This window comes from Sus scrofa, chromosome 2, assembly GCF_054392235.1.
Source record: "Sus scrofa isolate SSC_HxYL_T2T_F1_AM1 chromosome 2, Sscrofa_HxYL_maternal_Yorkshire_Landrace_v2.0, whole genome shotgun sequence".
Taxonomy (NCBI): domain Eukaryota; kingdom Metazoa; phylum Chordata; class Mammalia; order Artiodactyla; family Suidae; genus Sus; species Sus scrofa.
In genome coordinates, this window is record NC_139384.1 from 143,112,110 (window position 1) to 143,131,269 (window position 19,160).

At 37.0% G+C, this 19,160-nt stretch overlaps 1 protein-coding gene and 1 long non-coding RNA gene across 5 annotated transcripts in view; both read left to right on the forward strand.

The window, feature by feature from the left end:
• Window positions 1-19,160, forward strand: part of CHSY3 (chondroitin sulfate synthase 3) — a 335,981-nt gene that overhangs the window by 122,328 nt on the left and 194,493 nt on the right. The window lies entirely within an intron of this gene.
• Window positions 8,626-14,709, forward strand: LOC146405739 (uncharacterized). Its single transcript, XR_014838787.1, has 2 exons — window positions 8,626-12,674; window positions 13,700-14,709. It is a non-coding gene; the product is annotated as an uncharacterized LOC146405739 (long non-coding RNA).

Genomic DNA, 19,160 nt, shown 5'->3' on the forward strand with positions numbered 1-19,160 from the left:
CCAACTTGATACGAAGTATTTAGTTGACATAGAAGTTATAGATGGGCTTATATGTTTGTACCTGTCTCCTTCTAAATAGCCTTTGAAGAGAATAAAACAAATTTATTTCTCTAGAAATTAAAAATAACTTCTCACTGTTCTCTTTCTGGCAAAATATGGCATTTATTTAGAAGATCTGATATTTACCACTCGCTGCTACTATTTGGTTCCATAAAGCCTTCCTAATTATCTGAGAAAGCCAAATGTGATCTGGGCTTTCTTGGCAAAAGGATATTGACTTTCATTAAGACTGAATTGCAGTACAGACCTTTAAGCCTTTATCTGCATCTCATTAACTGGCATGTGATTTGGGAGAGTGGCTATTAATTATACAGAAGACGATGAGTGAATAGAAAGGATCATTCAAAGGCAAACCATGCTTAAACCTGACTGTGTCTTCAAGCATTATTCACTTCATCTGACAGGCATTAATTTACCTAAGTGTTTGGAATCAGCGAGTGTAAGGGTTTCTAAAGGACACATCTAGAAGCAACATGAATGTCTGTTTTTGTTTTTTTTTTTTTTTTTTCCATTTCATTTAATGTAATGCTAAGTCCTTTTTCTCGAGTTGGCTTAGTTGAAGTGGCAGGAAAAGAGCATATGTGATATAATAGGAATAAATCCAAAAAAGCAGCTGATGAGTGTTTTTGAGCTGAATTCATCTCTTCTCATCATACATTATGATAGTATACTCTTCTAAAATCTACTGCAGGTTAAAATAAAATAAAATGTTTCCTCAGTATAAAGGTAAAAGAAGAGGCAGTTTTCACACCTATTGTTAAGATGTCAGAAAGTTGATTGTGTCATGTTGAATCTAGACTGTACTGGAAATTTCTATTCTGCTTTCATTTCTCTTAAGTGACATCTTCTTGTAATATATTTTTGTAAAGCCATAGATAAGGATAGATTAAAATGAATGTGCAATAAGCTATGTGAACTTTCTTTTTCAGTTTTATCTGTGGAAGTAATGTTTTTAAAATTTGGCCATGTGCTCTCAAGTTTGGCCTTTTTTTTTAATGTCAAATGCTTGCATCTAATTTTCGTGTGCAAAATTCACATCGTTTCCAATATTAAAATGATATGCCCTAAGGTAATTGGCAAACTTACAATGAATACTGCATGCAGAATGCATTGTGCTACATTAAATCATTTTGCCGGGCAATTGAAACTTGTAACAATTAATATTTTTGCCGGGCAATTGAAACTTGTAACAATTAATATTTTTGCCAGGCAATTGAAACTTGTAACAATTAATATTTACCTTGGAAAGGCAGGGGTGGGGAGAGAAGGTTTTCCCATAACACACATGGGATGGATCTGATCTGACTGGTTGATTTCTCACTGGTTCCTTATGAGTTGAGATGTAACTGTGTATGCGAATGGCTGATAGTTCTCACACTTGGAGCACAAAGGGGAACCAATAATTTTGACTGCAGATTTTTGTAAATAGTAAGCATTCTATGACAATAAGATCTTGGAGCAACTAAGCCAGGGTGGCTTTAGACACGCTTCTTGAGATTTTCCAAGCTACAAAGGGCAGTGTCTCAGAGTTCAGACTGCTGATAGTCCATCTGAAATACATGGGATATTTGTTAAAGGAGTTTTCTTGACCTCAGTCCAGACTTAACCGAGTCGGAATCTCTGAGAAGTGAAATCTGGGAATCTGCATTTAACCCATTTCTTGGGTAATTCTTGACCACTGATTTAAGTTATCTTTTGAATGTTTGGGGTGGTGAGCAATATATTTCTCTGGAAAATGTTTCTACTTAGTGGATATCACATTATAGTTTATATTTATATCAGTGTTATATATTGCTATATATATTACAGAATTACCATATCTTTCAAAAGTGGTATCTATGGGTCTGTGGAAGTAAATTTATGCCATTGTCATAGGTCTTTTCCTATTTTCTTATAAAATGGTACTTCAAAAAAATTACTTTGGGAGTTCCCGTTGTGGCTCAGTGGTTAATAAATCCGACTAAGAACCATGAGGTTTTGGGTTCGATCTCTGGATCTGGCATTGCTGTGAGCTGTGGTGTAAGTCGAAGACACAGTTTGGATCTAGCATTGCTGTGGCTCTGGCGTAGGACAGCAGTAACAGCTCTGATTGGACTCCTAGCCTGGGAACCTCCATATGCCGCAAGTGCGGCCCTGTAAAAAGCAAAAAAAAAAAAAAAAAAAAAAAAATTACTTTGCACATATACACACAAACACACATGCACATGAAGTTAAGGGGTGGCATAGCTAGGTTTAAATAAGTTGGTGCAAGTTTCAGATCAGATTTTTGGAGTCAGTGTAAATACCAATATATCTGAAGTAGTTGATACTACTTCTGTTATCTAGGTAATGATTTACTCATTAATGTTTAATGCTTAAACATCACTTAATGTAATTAAATGGATCGTGTTTTATGATGCATATTTCCTTCAACTAAGCATTAGATAATTGAAGTTAAGTCATTCAGTATACTGATTGCATACTAAACACATTTTCTTTCTCTTTATAGACATTTACTTTGAAAGTAAGAACAACTATCCATCATTTTTCTTTACTTTTGTCTGAACCTAGGCCTGAATAAAGACTTGGTCCTAAAGCATTTAATTCATTTCTTTTTACACAGAGGACATGCAATTTCAAAGGATGATATAAGTGGATTTGCAAGATTCTTTGAAGTAAAAGATATATCCTCCTCCCTAATTTTAAGTTCCTTAATCTTCTATTCAACAGTGGAATCTGGCTGGTAAAGTTTTTTATTTATTTTATTTTATTTTTTTGCTTTTTTAGGGCTGTACTCACAGAATATGGAAGTTCCCAGGCTAGGGGTCTGCCAAGACCAGCTCAGCAGGATGGGGCTGAAGAACAGGTGCTGTGAAACTTAAGGAAAAAAGTTAACATAAAACAAGACACAGAGACATTTATCTTAAGTAAAGGTGGGAACTGGGGGACTCAAGATCTCAGGGACCAAAAGCCCTGCCTCAAGGAACCACACTGCTTTTATGGTGCTCTTGAGGATTATGTCAAGTGAGGAGGGGGTTGTAGGTGCAGGATATAGGGTTTGTTTATTATTTTATAAGTTCTTTCATTATTTTAAAAGTCACTTAGCTGGTAGAAGGTTAAGCTTTTACTCTGACCTTTAGGCACATAACAATCATTAGCATTTGAGTTAGCTATCATAGCATTCCAGAGAATCCTCACTGTGCTTCCGCAAAACAGCTTGCCTATGTGAGGCAACCCAGCATGCCTGGGTTTGCACCTTGGTTCTCTTTGCTAATGCATATTCTGCTAATGACCGCTCATAAACCACTTGGCCATGAGGTTCCTCTTTCTCTTATTCCTTAGAGGACAGATCATGCTTGTGCAAACGGCGTGCCAATCTGCATGGTCTGGCTCACCTAGACCAATGCATTATGTCTTCATTCAGCTGACCCTCTGAATAACTTATGCCTTTAGGTCTTTGTTCTTAAGCTTAAGTCATTCACCAGCCCTGTGACTGTTTTTCCAAGCAGGAAGATAGGATAAAGGAAAGCAGGACAAGATGGAGTTTTCAGCAAAGAGGCTAAGACAATATTGTAGAAACATGTCTTGTTCGAATCAGGGGTCGAATCAGAGCTGTGCTGCCAGCCTATGCCACAGCCATGCCAGATGTGAGATGTGCCTGCAGCCTATACCTCAGCTCATGGCAACGCTGGATCCCCGACCCACTGAGCGAGACCAGGGATTGAGCCTGGATCCTCATGGATACGAGTCAGGTTCAATACCACTGAGCCACAACGGGAACTCCTGGTAAAGTATTCTTAGTGCTGTTTCTACAATAGCTGATGGTCAGCCAGAGGTACAGGCTTGAGCAAAATGTTCTACTTTAATTCAAAGGAAGTTTCTTCCCCTTGAATCAAGGGGAGAAAAAAAGAACTCAGACCCAAAGATTAGTGAAGCATTAGGCACATATTATTTGTTGAATAAATAAAATGAATCCCGTGCTTTTTCAGTTTCTCTGAAACATCAAGCTATTTCCTACCCTGGGATTCTCACCACACACTGAGCCCCAGCCTGTAAAGAGGCCCCCAAGTTTGCAAATCTACCTCCTTCTCATTCTTTAGATCCCTACTTGAGGGCAGTCTTCTCAGACTGGCCTTGTTTGACCACTGTATGTGATGTAGCTCTCCAGTACAACCTTTTATTGGCTTCCTACTTAAGATTTATTACAAGCTGTAATTGTTTTATTTGTCTGTGGATTCATTTCTTGTCTGTTTTTTTCCACTGGGCTGTAAGCAACTTGAGATCAAAGAAAATATTTGTCTTGTAAACTTGTGTATCACCTGAACCCAGCGGCAGGACTGGCACATAGGAGATATTCAATATATGTATTCGTTTGACTTCAGGGTTGGATGGATGAATGGATGGATGGAGGGATGGAAGGAAGGATGGATAGGTAGCCAAATGGTAAATGCTCTTGGGTTGAAAATGTTTACAGAGTAAGAGATTTTTTTAAATGGTATGCTAACGTGAAATGATGCTTACATTGACCTGTGGTGAGGAACGGATAAACCTTCAGCATGATTTAATGTTTCTCTAAGCTGTTCGAGAGGTATTAGTTTAGCCAAGGTGGAATATTTTGTGCCTTGTGTCATTTTTCCTGAGATACTGTGCTTTACATACACTGTTTTGTGTGACTTGGTTGATGGTACAGATATCATTTTCTTTGTAAGATGGTGGGCATACTTTTTCTCCTTTTTGTAAAAAAGACATGACTCGTGGGTATAATTTGATTAATAATGCCACTAGGCTGTAAAGCCATGCTGCCAGAAGTCATGCTGTGATTTGAATTTGGTAAATGTCTAAACTTGATGATGCATGGCATAGCATTGGGGGAAAAAAGAGAATTGATGTATGCAATTCTAAATTACCGTTGTTAAATATCAATGTAGATGCCTCTGTTCTGTCAGATAAATATAAGAATTTGGCAGTTCTTTTCCATGAAGCTAGAAAATTAAAGTTTATTGCACTAGGTACCTATAAAATGTATCCTTAGCACATTCCTTGATGTTCTGTTTAAAAATACATGAAAACATTTAGAAGAAAATGGAAGAATTGGAATTCAAAGGGAATGTACCATATAGGTCCAAGAAATTGAAAATGAGAAGTTTTCAAAATACTCTTTTCTCTAATTTATACTCAGATGAAAGTATCTCTGCATGTGTTTTAATTTTAGTAATAAGGGAAGAGCCTGTGCCTTTTCGATTTGGCATCATTTTACAGAGAAGGATAATGTTTTAAGACATGCTGTTTTAAAGCTATCAAAAACTGTAATAAAATGTGTGAAGTTGGTTGTTTATTTTTACTTGCTATTCATTTTAGCTTTATAAATCTGTAACCACTGATTAATAAAAGAGTAGCATCAGAATGCTATGTACTGTAAGTTGAATTGTTTGTTACATTATATTATCAGGCTCTGAGCTAGGCAAGTTCTTTAATGTATCCATCTTCAAAGCAAGTCTGAAAGTTAGTGTTATTACCTGTTTTACAAATGAAAATTGTGACTTAGAGAAGTTACTGGTCTAAAACCACATTGCTAAAAAATTGCTAAGTCAAGTTTATCTGCTTTCAAACCTTAAATTCTTTGTGCTGTATCACCTTGCTTCTAGAAAATAGCTTCAGCAATTTAAAGTAATATTTAGCAATGCAATTGATGTGGTTAATATTTTCCGTTTAGTCACTCATTTATAGGAAGTGACCAGGCACTGAGCTGAGAATTAGGGATAGTCTAAAATGGTGCATGAAACTTGCCCCCAAGGACCTTATTTGGGGAAAGGGTGATGGCTACTAGTGGCCGTATTTCTGTACATGCTTGGGTTCAATGGGAATTTAGCTACACCATGTCACACATCTCTTCATCTCTAATTCAAACTGTGAAAGGCCTGCCTCCCCTAGAGTAACTCTCACTGTGCCTTGTTTAACCAACAATGACTAAATCATTCTGGCAAGAGACAGATTTTCCCTTATGAATCAGATTGGAATTTTGACTGCACTGAAGTAGGTAATTGGAACAAAAAGAATTTCAATGTTGCCTGCTACCTATGGAGTACATCTCAGTTATTTAGGTTGACGTTGAAAATGCATCATCAATCTCTGAATGTAAAACATTCCAAATGGTCTCTAGATGACCACTCCCGCCCTTTAAAACCAAAAGGCTGGTTATCTACTTCCTTATTCCCTAAACTTGCCCCAGTGGTTATTGACAGTAATCCTTTGCTGAAGAGTTGTCTGTGCTTGGCGTGTTTTTGCTTCTTTGGCAGATCTTACTCGTATTTCATGTCTGGCTCAAGTCAACTTCCTTGGCAAAGGCATTCTCAACTGTTCCCATCCCTATTAATCATCCCTTCCCAGAACTCTTTTAGCCCATATTGTTTCACAGTTCTTTGTTCCCTAACCTTTTGTACGTGCCTTCATCACCATCCTCAGTGTGTGACTCTGTTTTCAACGAGATTGTAAACATGTGATGATCCAGGGATCCTATCGTATATTTTGTTTGTTGGTTTTTGGAACACCCAGCTGGGACTTCAGACACACCTGGCATTTAATGCGTGAGTTCAATTAATAAACCCAATTACCTGGTGAGGGCTTGCAATTTCTCGTGGCCATCAGCTGTAGTTATTTAACACCTTTCAAGGTGAAACCTCCTTAGACTAGGGCTGATTCTTCGGCCCTGAGCATTTCAGTAGGGAAGAGTTTTCCTTTTGAGAATAAAGGGAGGCATTCTGAGCAGATATACTTACTGCCATTGTCAATCTCCTAAGAAACACAGGACCCAGGACACCGATTATTTTAACTGCAAGGAATCTGCAGTGAAGGAATCGACACTTATACTTGGCTTGGAACTTTAGTTTTGAAGATTCACAAAAGCATAATTGTTTCAATTTAAAATTGAGAAATCTCATGTTGAAATCCATTAAAAGCTTAATTGAACATAAAATGTGCTTATAACATCATCGCTGCCAACATGTGGACTGTCATATTGTTCCATTCTGGCTAATTGTCTCTCTGACAGTGTCATCGTGAGCTGTATGCTTTTGTTTTTGTTTTTGTCTTTAGATAATACAGCTTAAATATGTCTAATTTCCCATAATAAACCATTGTCAGGGTACCATCTGTAAACTTGTCTGCTTTCATATTTTTCCAATATTTTTATGATCGAAGTAAGAAAATCCTTACACTATATATAATATATATGTATATTATATATATGTTATATATATATATATACACACACTCACACACACACACACACTGTAGAGTAATATTTCCTTTTATTTACCCCAGTACTTAGCTTTACAAGTTACTCCTAGGAGTTCCCATCATGGCTTAGCAGAAATGAATCTGATTCGTATCCATGAGGACACAGGTTCGATCCTCGGCCTTGCTCAAGGGGTTAAGGATCTGGCGTCGCCATGAGCTGTGGTGTAGGTCGAAGATGTGGCTTGGATCCTATGTTGCTGTGGCTCTGGTGTAGGCCAGCAGCTACAGCTCCGATTAGACCCCTAGCCTGGGAACCTCCATATGCTACTGGAGCGGCCTTAAAAAAAAAAAAAAAGACAAAAAAAAAAGTTAGCCCTAAAGACAATTGGTGCATAGGAGAGTTCCATCTGAGGTGGCTAATGCTTTACTTACAGATGCCTAGATCTCTCAGTAGGAGTGGCCTTTGGCCATCCATTGTCCAATAGAGTAATTTGGACTGAAATTCTTTAACTAGACCTTTTCCTAAAAGGGAGACATGCTCCTATGTCTATTTGTTATTTGCATTTACTATTTTAATCCATGTTCACCTTTGGGAAAAACAAAACACAAAAAGTATTTTTTATTAAACTTAAGAATCAGTTGGTGAATTCTTTCAATTTAGTGGTTCTAGCCATCCCACTATCAAACTATCCTAAGAAGTTTTCCGTAACTAAAGAGACTGCAGGGTTCTAGAATGATAAAGAATGAAAGGCATGCCTGAGAGAGGGAATGACTGCGGACACTTCACCCCCACCCCTGGAATGTTTCCCTTCCCACTTTCTATTTCTAGTATCACAGGCTGTGGTGAAAGGAGCCAGTGTAGTCCTCACAGCCTGAGTATATACAGAAGGAGGTAGCCTGATGTGTTTTTCATAATCAAGAATTCTTAAGCTAATAGTTCATTAAAACTCTTCAGGTCTGTTGCAGGAACTCTATCCTGGGAAATCCACATCCTGAAAGCCTCTACGGGCCTATTTCAGCAGTCGTGTTGTGTGGGGGTGGGGGGTGGGGGGGGTATATCTTATGTGTCTTGATGAATATGGGAAAATGCCCTGCAATTGGAGCCTTAAGGATACTTCCCTCACTCAAAACCGGAAGTGTAATAGGCAGGAAATAAGCCGGGAAGCTGTCCTCTCCATTCTTCCCCTCATGTCCAATTCCTAGGCTTGGCCAGCTTACATGCACTTGGCTGCCTGCATCAGCTAGTTGCCTGTCTTAATTGTGTGCCTGTGTCTTCTCACGGCCTCCATCTCTGTCTTGCAGGCCTGTCTTGCCTGCTCTGCCCTTCCCCTCCCTCCCCTATTCCTTCTTTTTTTTTTTTTTTTTTTTGTCTTTTTTTGTCTTTTGTTGTTGTTGTTGCTATTTCTTGGGCTGCTCCCTCGGCATATGGAGGTTCCCAGGCTAGGGGTCGAATCGGAGCTATAACCACCAGCCTACGCCAGAGCCACAGCAACGCGGGATCCGAGCCGCGTCTGCAACCTACACCACAGCTCACGGCAACACCGGATCGTTAACCCACTGAGCAAGGGCAGGGACCGAACCCGCAACCTCATGGTTCCTAGTCGGATTCGTTAACCACTGCGCCACGACGGGAACTCCCCCTATTCCTTCTTATATGACCTTTAGCCCCACCTCCCTGACTGGGCCTTGTGACAGGTCACTCACTCATGCTTTCTCATCTCATGATCAGTCTCCTGCCTTCTCCTGCTCTCACAGGGTCCTTGTAACTCTCACACACCAGCATGCTCCCTGCTCCCCTGTTCCCTTGGAGGGCTCTTTCATTGAATGCCTCTCTTGGGGGTTATTTTTTAGCTCTGGTGTTTCTGATTCTGGCTATGCCAACCATGCCTCATCTGGAATTTAATCCTATCAGCCCTCACTGTTGATTGACATCGTATTACTCACTGCAATATCACGTGCTTCCCGAAAAGCGTTCCTTCCTGTTTTATTTCTGCTAATTTTATTGCACCTTGTATGGAGAATTTTAAGGAGAATCGAGAATCCTATCATAGGCCCAGCTTAGCCTTTTTGTATATATCGCTGAATCATATTCCTGGATGACTAGCTATTTTCTGAAGCTAAAACTCTTGTTCCTGATCTGATGACTCTTCATGTTACTTTTTAAGTCGTTGCTAAATTTTGGAGATAATTTAAAAGGCAGCTTAGTTTCTTCAAGATTTCAAAATTATTGTATTTTTTTTTCTCTCCATCCCTTTTTCTAATACCCTTTGCTGTTTGGTATGATTTCTGGTAGTCAATTTCAGCAGTCTCTTCTGATGTTTTGTGAAATCTTTCTTCCATTTTTACAGGCAGCGCTTCGATTAAAGGCCTCATTACCTCTCAGAGAAGCAGGATGAGCTGCATCCTCATAGTCCATTCCTCTAAAAGATTGCGTCCACAGCAATCTTTCTAAAACGTGTCATTTCTGGATAAGGTGTTTTTATGCGTAGGGTTCTCGAGTGTCTCCCTATTGACAAAAACCAGACTTTGCAACAAGATCTCCCCCTGCCTAAATCCTCAGTAAAAATGACCCGACTTGCAGTAAAACCCAAACCACTTGCATTGTCTCTTAGAATGATAGGCTGTTACACAACACTGTGACTTTTCGTGTGCTGGATCCTCAGTCTGGAATGCTTTTATTTTGTCTATTTGGCAAATTCCTATCTGCCTTGCATTCTTAGTAGACTGACCACCCCTGAACTTTTTATAGTTGCAAAAATGACTTATTGGCCCAAGTAGCTGGAGATGAAATGTTAGAATTTTCATCACATATGTGTTGGAGCAAATAGGATTTCCTGGCATGTAGCTTCTCTCCAGTAGTCCTTAATCAGAAAGATGCCTTTGAATTGTGGATGCCTTTTACCCTGATCTGGTTACACTCCTGCCTGGACTTCCTTCTGAATCACGTACAAGGGATGGAATGTGCCAGTCTGGGTGTGCGGAGTATTACACAGGAAGGAGAAACTCACTGGCCCTTATGTGGACTGCTTCTGGCTTGGTAATGCTGTTAGCCTTCACAAGGACTGGACCCGTCAGAGGAATAGTGCTTTCCAACGGAAATAATTTAAAATGTGTTTATGCTCACTCTTACCCTCCAGTGCTCTTAATATCATTCCTTTTGCTCATCTTTAGAGTAGGATTGTGAAGCACCAGAATCTTTTAAATTATCTCTGGTGAAATAAACGTACCGTGGCTCTGAGCAAAAAGCAGAGGGCCCTGTGCACTTAGGGTTCTTCAGGGCTGCCAAGCTGGGTAGTTGGCGGGCTTCACAATATAGAGAAACTGTAAGGGGAGGTCCTGGGAACACAAGGCTGAGCACAGGTCTCCTTCCTTGGGTGTCACTGTGGACAGCGGATGGTGAAAGAGTCACAGCTACTCTTACAGATTTTATGCCACTGTGGCGTGGCCCATGTTCCTTTTGCAAAAGGATCTAAATGCATAATTTATACTGGAAATATGTTTTTGCCATAAAATGTAGTATAGAGAAGTCATGTTAGGCACAATGAGATTTAAAATTTAGTAAGATTGTTGCTTTCATTGCTTCTCATATAAGAGCACCTACTCAGAACCTTAGTTTTCAAACTGTACATGATCATTACTTAAAAACGGTTCCTTCATAATTTATGATGTGACACAATAACTTTTTGACCCTAAGTTTCCCAAAGAAGCATCAAGTTGAAGCATGTAAGCAGAGCATTGATTATAAGCTGACATTCAAAATCATAAGTCTTAAGACAGTATTTTAATACAGTGATGAATTTTTAATTACTTTCTCTGTAACAGTTATTTCTTTGAAAATTTGTGATGGTCAAATCTGAATTCTAATTAGAAAGCAGTTTCTCTAATCGGATTATTGGATGATTTTTCGTTTTATAAACCATTCTTTGCAGAGATTATATGCCATCCTGTAAATATTTAAATAATGTTTTCCCTTGAAACTTTCCATTTGCTCTGCACGGTGAGGTATCCATGCAATGAGGTAATTACTTTTGAACCATCCTCTTAATGAGATTTCTCTTTGGTGATAATGATATGATGACAACATGGTAGTTATTGTGTGAAATTTGGGCTCACATTACATGCAAGTCAGTATTGCAAGTATTTTGTGTCAGGTTGTTACATGGATTAGATTAAATGAAGTAGTTTATGAGGTGGTGGCCAGCCTCCTCTTTCCATAGGCCAGGAGACTAGAGCATGGATCGTTGGAGTGACTTGTCCAGATGAGTAAGTGGCCTCACTTAGGGTTGTATCCCAGGTAGCCTGACTGTTTGTTGTTCTATGTATAAAAAATGATGAAATGAGAGGTTCTTTGATGGAAATCAGCTTGAAATCCACAACCTGGATCAAGTTGCACAGCATCCTTCAGTCATTTGAATTGAGAGATTTGCCCAAGCCTTCGGTTTGGGAAATTAAGACACTGCTGAATTGACAGACCGAGTGATTGTCATGTACTTTGCCCAAGGTCATTTATCACTAGTCAGTGAGGAATAGGACCTCATTGCTGCAAATCTAGTATTGCTTCTGCTACATGATTTGCCCTAAGATGTCGTTTTACATTAATGCAACTTGCATGTGTGAGGCACTGGGCATTTATTAATTCAGCACCTATCAAATATTTGTTCATTTACCTAATGTGCACCAGGACCATCCCTTTCTCCCTGAGTTGAATAAACAAGTCAACTGATAAGCCTGATCAGTAGATAGGGATTTTTTTAGAGACCAAATTCACTGGCTCAGATGCTGAAGATAGTGCCCCTTGGTTTGGGCAAAAGATGCTCAAAGAGACCTGTGTTGGGAATTGAAACAATGGGCTGAAGTTTTAACTTATTCAGGAGCTCCTGCTGTTTTATTTGTTCTCTTTTCTGTACAATAGTTGGTTTCAAAATGTGTCTTAGGACCTGCACAGCTGTTAGAAATAAGCACCGGGGGTCTCACAAAGAAGAAAGATCTGCTCAGTCTGCTTGGAACTAGAATCAGGCTTTTCATGAACTGGAAATCATAATGCTAGCAGAAAATTCTTGAGGAAGGAGCCTGGAACTTAGCCACACAGAGCACTTGGCTTTTGCCAGATTGAAGAGCCAAAGGAATCCTTTTTCCTCATCATCAACAGATGTGGTATCTTTTTTTTTTTTTTTTTTTGTCTTTTCGAGGGCCGAACCCACAGTATATGGAGGTTCCGAGGCTAGGGGTCTAATCGGAGCTATAGCCGCTGGCCTACGCCACAGCCACGGCAACGCAGGATCTGAGCTGCATCTGCAACCTACACCACAGCTGACGGCAATGCTGGATCCTTAACCCCCTGGGCCAGGCCAGGGATTGAACCGGCAACCTCACGGTTCCTCGTTGGATTCTTTTCTGCTGTGCCACGACGGGAACTCCCAGTATGGTATTTTTTTTAACTTGTCTCCTCATTTGGATTCAGATTGTGTTCTCATAGCCACTTTCATTCAGTAACCACATCATATTCAATGAACCTTCCCAGATTACACTGATGCCCTCACCCTGGTTGACCATATCTGTGTTCTATTACTAGTTCAGATATTATTGCCACGACTATAGCTACTCTCTTTATCTGCTGGAATGGGGTAGATTCAAGAAAACATGTCTTTTGTATTCATTCTAGAAGTATGGTTACCAATTACCTTGCTACCGGAACTTTCTATGAGATGACTTGTGTACATACATATATATAAATATGTATGTATGAATTATTGGTTAGTTAGGATTAAAGATATATAAAGGTCTTTATGGATTATCTGACTCATTCTAAAACATAGTTCTTTTTTAATAAATAAGAGTAGAATGCAAAAGGAAATAAATTCTAAATATATAGAGTGACACGCTCCATTTTTTATAACATGGGCACGGTATTTCCCTCTGAACTATTTGAAGAACATTGGGGATAACTTTTTTTTTAAAAAAAGGTAAAGTCTGTCAATTATAAAAAGTAAAATAAGCAAATATATAGTGATTTGAATTCCACACTCCTTCCTGCCTAGGTTTCATGTATAGCATCCCAATGAATGTGCTCCAGTTTTTGCTGGGACAGCTGTCCTCTTAAAGTCATATTGAATTTTCTTGGAACATTAGAATCAAATGTTAAAAAAAGGGGATGGTTGAATGAAAGACTTTGCCTTTTTTTGGAACTTATATTCCTTTAGCAATATTTAATATAGATTTTTCTGATTGGCAGACTTCTGTGTACCTAAAAATCTTCACACATAAATCTTTTAATGATGGGATTTCAGGCTATGTAGAAATAGTTTGTTGAGGGAAGACAGCGATTTTTGGGAACTGGCTACTCTAGGTTTTTAACCTTATGATGAAGAAATCTCTATAGTAATATGAAAAAGATGTGTTAAAAAAAAAAAAAAAGATAAGGGAGTTCCTGTTGTGACTCATTGGTAATGAACCCAGCTCGGATCCATGAGAACGTAGGTTTGTTCCCTGGCCTTACCCAGTGGATTTGGCACTGCTGTGAATTATGGTGTAGGTCGCAGACATGGCTCAGATCCCATGTTGCTGTGGTGTAGGCCAGCTGCTGAAACTCTGATTTAACCCCTAGCCTGGGAACTTCCATATGCTGTGGGTGCAGCCCTAAAAATAAATAAGTAAATAAAATAAAATAAAATAAAAACAAATTACATTGCCTTTCTTATGACAGTCTCTGGAGGTGGTTCCCTTGAGCAGTTCATTAAAAATATCTACAATTTCCTCTTTGATTTGGTGAGAAAGCAACTTATTACATAGACATAGATAAACTACATGCAAAATATTATTCTATATAAGGTTTTGTTGTTTATTTTAATTTTTCTGTTTTGTTTCACATATTAGCCTAATGTTTTCATTTAATTTATGTCATTTAATTGAGTAGCTGCTATGCAAGGCACCACTTGCCAGGTGTACTGTATGTGTAACACCTTTAACCTGCAAAGGAACTACTTAATGTAGGAATTATTAGCCTTGCTTTACTTACAATAAAGCCAAAGCTCAGAAATTTTTAGGTGAGGCGATGTCCCAAGTGTCATGCAGGAAATGACATTGTCACAATCCAAACCCAAGTCCCACTGCCCCAAAGATCACATACTTTTCATTGTACTACACCAACCACTAAGGACAAAATGAATCCAGAAAAAGCAATTTCAAGGATAGATTATATTTTCATCTGCTGATTAACCACAAAATGATAAAGTATAAGCAAGCTTTTCAGGACCGTGCTTTATTTGATCACAGGTGACTTGGGACTGACTGCCCTTGTGAATCCTCGCACCACTGTGACAAAGCCGTCCTTTGTATACATGTGACTTTATTGAGTAAGTTAAGTAAATGACAAATTGACATTTACCTGATGTCACCTGAGGCAGTTTTAACAATGTAGGCAGACAATAAATAAAACATGTTGATGGTTCATCAAAATGTAAAAAAAAAAAAAAAGAATGTATATACTGTTTAAGCAGGTATCTGCATATCTATGGTAATTAGTCTGCATAAGTAAGTCAAATATTCTTTTACTCTGGGGAAGATAAAAGATTGAAAAGTATCATTTTTATTATGACTGTACAACTGTCAAAGATTGATAATGATGAGATGATCTGTACTACAAGTTTAACTTAAAAGAAATATTTTACAGCTTGTATAGAAATATCAAGCCATTTCTTTGATTTAGGCATGCTCAATATTACCATTATATGTATAAGAAAAAAACAAAACAAATAAATTACTTTAGGAGAAAATAAAGCAGAGGCGGAGTGCTAAATGGGGATCGTAGAAAGGCTGTACTTGAGAAATCTGTCTAAACTTTCTTTCACCGGATTCCCTTTGTCCCTTTTCTTTGTCAGTTTTTGCTTTACTTGTTTTCCCCTTTATACCCAATTTTCTGTCTTTTAAAAAAGTGAGTGTGTTCATTACTCACACAAGAGTTTACAGTGCTGTGAATTGAACATTAATGTTTTGAAAGTTTTGCTTATATTTATAAAAACAGTATTAATATTTAAAAACATGAATATTTTGGGATATTCCTTAAGTAGTGAAATAGTTTACGTTAATGTTTATGATATGTCTTTGATCCTCAAATGTGTAATAATGCCTCATATAAAAGATTTACTTTAGTCTTATCTAGGTTATTTACAGTCTCTTACCAATGGAAATTATGCTACTGTAAGCTCTTTATAGCTTCATTCATATTTTTCTTTGATATGAGATATATTGGAAAGTCCTTGAGCTTAAGGACCAGAGGTGATTAAACTTCATATCCCCACAGAAATTAGTACAGTTTCTGAAATGCAGCAGGCTCTCAGATGGCTATTAAGTTGAACAATAATTGAAAGAATATTCAAAACAGTTGTATATTTATCTTTTAAAATGTATGTGTGTATATATGTAAATATTATTTGCTCATTTTCTTGCGAGGATGTATGAATTCAGTTTAAAGAAGTAGACAGGTTTGATGTCCCCTTCGTAATGTATCCTGGTATGCCTGCTTTCAGCACTGTAGTCCCTGTCTTTTGCTTTCAAAACTTTCAAAAACAGAAAGGATTAAGCTTCATGTCTTCCTGGTTTGAGTTCACTCTCCACTGGGACCAAATTTAGAAGAAAATAAAATAAAATAAAAGGTAATAGTCTTGAGATATGTGGCAAGGGTGGATTAAATTTTATCGTTCCTTTGGTGTTTTTCATGTGGCTGCTTTGACTTTAATATCATAGAGTTGAATGACAGAATACATGTACATAGAAAGAAATCCTGTAGAAGTTTATGTCTGTGTTAATTGTAACCTTTGATTGTTTCAAATTTAATTGAAGAAGAGACGATTCCTTGTTAACAGAGAAAATGAGGATATGGAATGTTGGAGGGAAATGGTGAATTTTTACAAATTATGATAGGTACTCTCTCTGGGTGCTAAACAGTAGTTTAAAGTAGTAAGAGATTCTTGGGTGCATTGTCAATTTATTTTAAAACTATGTGCAGTCTTTAACCCAGAAGATCTACTTCTCGGTATTTATTTTCAGGAGAATACTAAACAGATTTTGGGGAAAATGTAAATGAAAGTATTTCTTGAAGCATTGTTTGTAGTAATGAAAAAACTGAAAGCAGCCTAAATATTGATTACTGGTATGGCTAAGAACATCATGGTATATTAATAAAATATAACATAGCGCAGACACCAAAAATATAGTCTGTCATCTATATTCATTATCCTAGGAAGAGCTTCCTGGTAATGTTATAGGAAAAAGCAAGTTGTGAAATAGCATGTTTAAGATTGCATGATTTATATAGAACATTATATTACATACTATATATAATATATAGTATATATATATAAAAATCATCCTGAAGAGGAGCCCATAATGTTGATGGGATTTGCCTGTGAGCACTGAGTATTTTCTCTTTTTTAAAGGCTTTTATGAATTTTCTACAGTGATTATATTATCTTAGCATATATCTGGCAAAAGAAAAAACACTGAGTATGTTTGATACTTTATTTTTTTTAAGCTTGAATTATGGTTAACTTCCCAACTACAGCTGTATTTTTTATATATATTTATTGACCTAAGAGATCAGAGAAATGGCCATTAGTAGCATATAGTGATTAGAAACATTGTTACCCATTTTGCAGTAAGCAGTATAAACCAGAACACAATGTGGACAATATTATATTAAAAAGGTAAAATCATAAATAAGATTTAAAAATCAATTTAACATTCAGTTCTGTGCTTCTTAGCCCTCTTGTGCTCATTCACTGGATGATATTATGTGGTATTTCAACTTTTCATTTCATTACAAATGGTTCAATTAGAGTGGGATTCTTTCTTGACTTTTAATAGGATTTGAGTGCCATGTATATGTTACATTTCAGTGATATATTAGCTTTTCTTAATCTTTTTCCACAGTTCAGTTTCTTTTATAAAACCTCTTTTAGGTTCCTTATAATATGCTGTATATTTAATTCATTTATGTGATAGGAATTCAATCTCTAATGATTCTTCTTTTCTTGTATTTCTATATTTAACTATCTGCTTCTGATGTAAAAACAACCCCCCAGTGAACTCTACACTAAGACAGTTGGCTTGGTTTTCTTCATAATCACAAATATTTTTAAACATAGGACAAATGAAGAATTTCTTTCATCCATTTCTGACAGGTAGATGTTGATTCCCTTTTAGAGAGTAGAATAATATCTTAAAAACAGTTACTAATTTCATCAGGATTTGTATCTTCTTAGCCAAATAAGTAGTTTTCTTTTAGACAATTCAAGTCTAGGTTTTAAAAAGTCAGGGAGGGGGAGAACAGTGACTACATTTAATCCTGTACCTTTCATTCTGCTTCTCCCTGTGTATTTTTGTAGTCTCATCAAGTTCAGATGTAAATGAAATATTCTATTTCTGGGCTTTAGAAAATGTATATTAATCTAATTAAAGCAAAGTGTCAGAAGCAGCACTCAGCAAGGTATATAAACACTGGTGGAATTTAATTTGATTAGAAGTGTGTATAGCTTTTTAGCTTTTGGTAAAAATATGAAGTTTGCTTCAATTCTTCATGTTTCCTTATCCCATAGAAGTGAAAATGATAGCTGCTGCTTCACAAAGCAGTTTGCAGTTTTAAGAATTAAATTGACCAGTGTAGATAAAGGGATTAACACAGTACCTGGCACACAATAAATGCTCATTAAATGGTAGCTTTTATTAATGGTGAATGGTCATTGTAATTTTCTGGTTGGAAACTGAATTTTAGTTTTTACCATTAACAAGTTGTAACTTTCCATACTATAGTGAAGCATAATGTTTTTTTTAAACAATAGGATTAACTTTTAAAGTATATTTTGATTTTTTAATAATAATTTTTATTTTTTCCATTATAGCTGCTTTACAGTTTTCTGTCCATTTTCTACTGTACAGCAAGATGACCCAGTCCCACATACTATAGCCACAGAGTTAAAAAGTCAAACATAGCAGGCTACTTTTGTTAAAGTTGTGAATTTGCCTCTTCATTTATCAACCCTGTAACTGTTTCCTGAATGAGAAGATGAAATGTCTAGACTTTTCAGTGTCTCATTCACATTTAAAGAGACCTTTAGTGCTGCGGTAAATTCTAATTCTTCTACATTTGCTCTCCCGAGACAGTGTGATTAAATCTACATTTTGCTTAGTAGTCTTTGTCCTTCTAGAGCTATATTTATCAATATTCTAAATATAAGTAATGCAGCTTTTATTATGAAATGAATGAGTTTATTATTTGCTCCATTTTTAGAAGCACATTAACATTTTTTCTACTGTATACGCTTAGATTAAGCTTAAATATTCTTTGATCTCTGAGAAAGGGGAGGTCTCTTCATTCTTCTCTGATGTGGGTTATGAATGATCCAGTTCAGAGTATATCCATTGAGCACCAACTGTACACTAAGACTGCCAAAATTGCCTTTAGGATGTGTAGGTACATACAAACTTATTTCAGGGAAGTTTATTAAGTGTTAGGACCAATTCATGCCTAAAATTCTAGGGAAATAGAGTGTCAGAAAAGCACCTAATCCAGCTTCTAGGAAGCGGATTTAGCCCCCAAAAAACTCTTCAGAAAGTAGAATGATAATTATATTCATAATTAGCCTTCTAAATTATCACTAAACCCTCAGTCATCAGTAAAGATTCACTTATGATCATGATAATTTCCTGAATATTTAGCAAAACATCCTAATGCCTTTTAGTAAAAAGAAATTTAAGTAAGGATGGTTGTCTGCTTGATGATTAATTAGGAAGTGCATCAGAAATCTCTTTTTTTAAAGTACTATTACTAATCAAGGATGTACACTTTATTCGATCTAGACTATCTTTTCATTCTTAATATACTACTGATT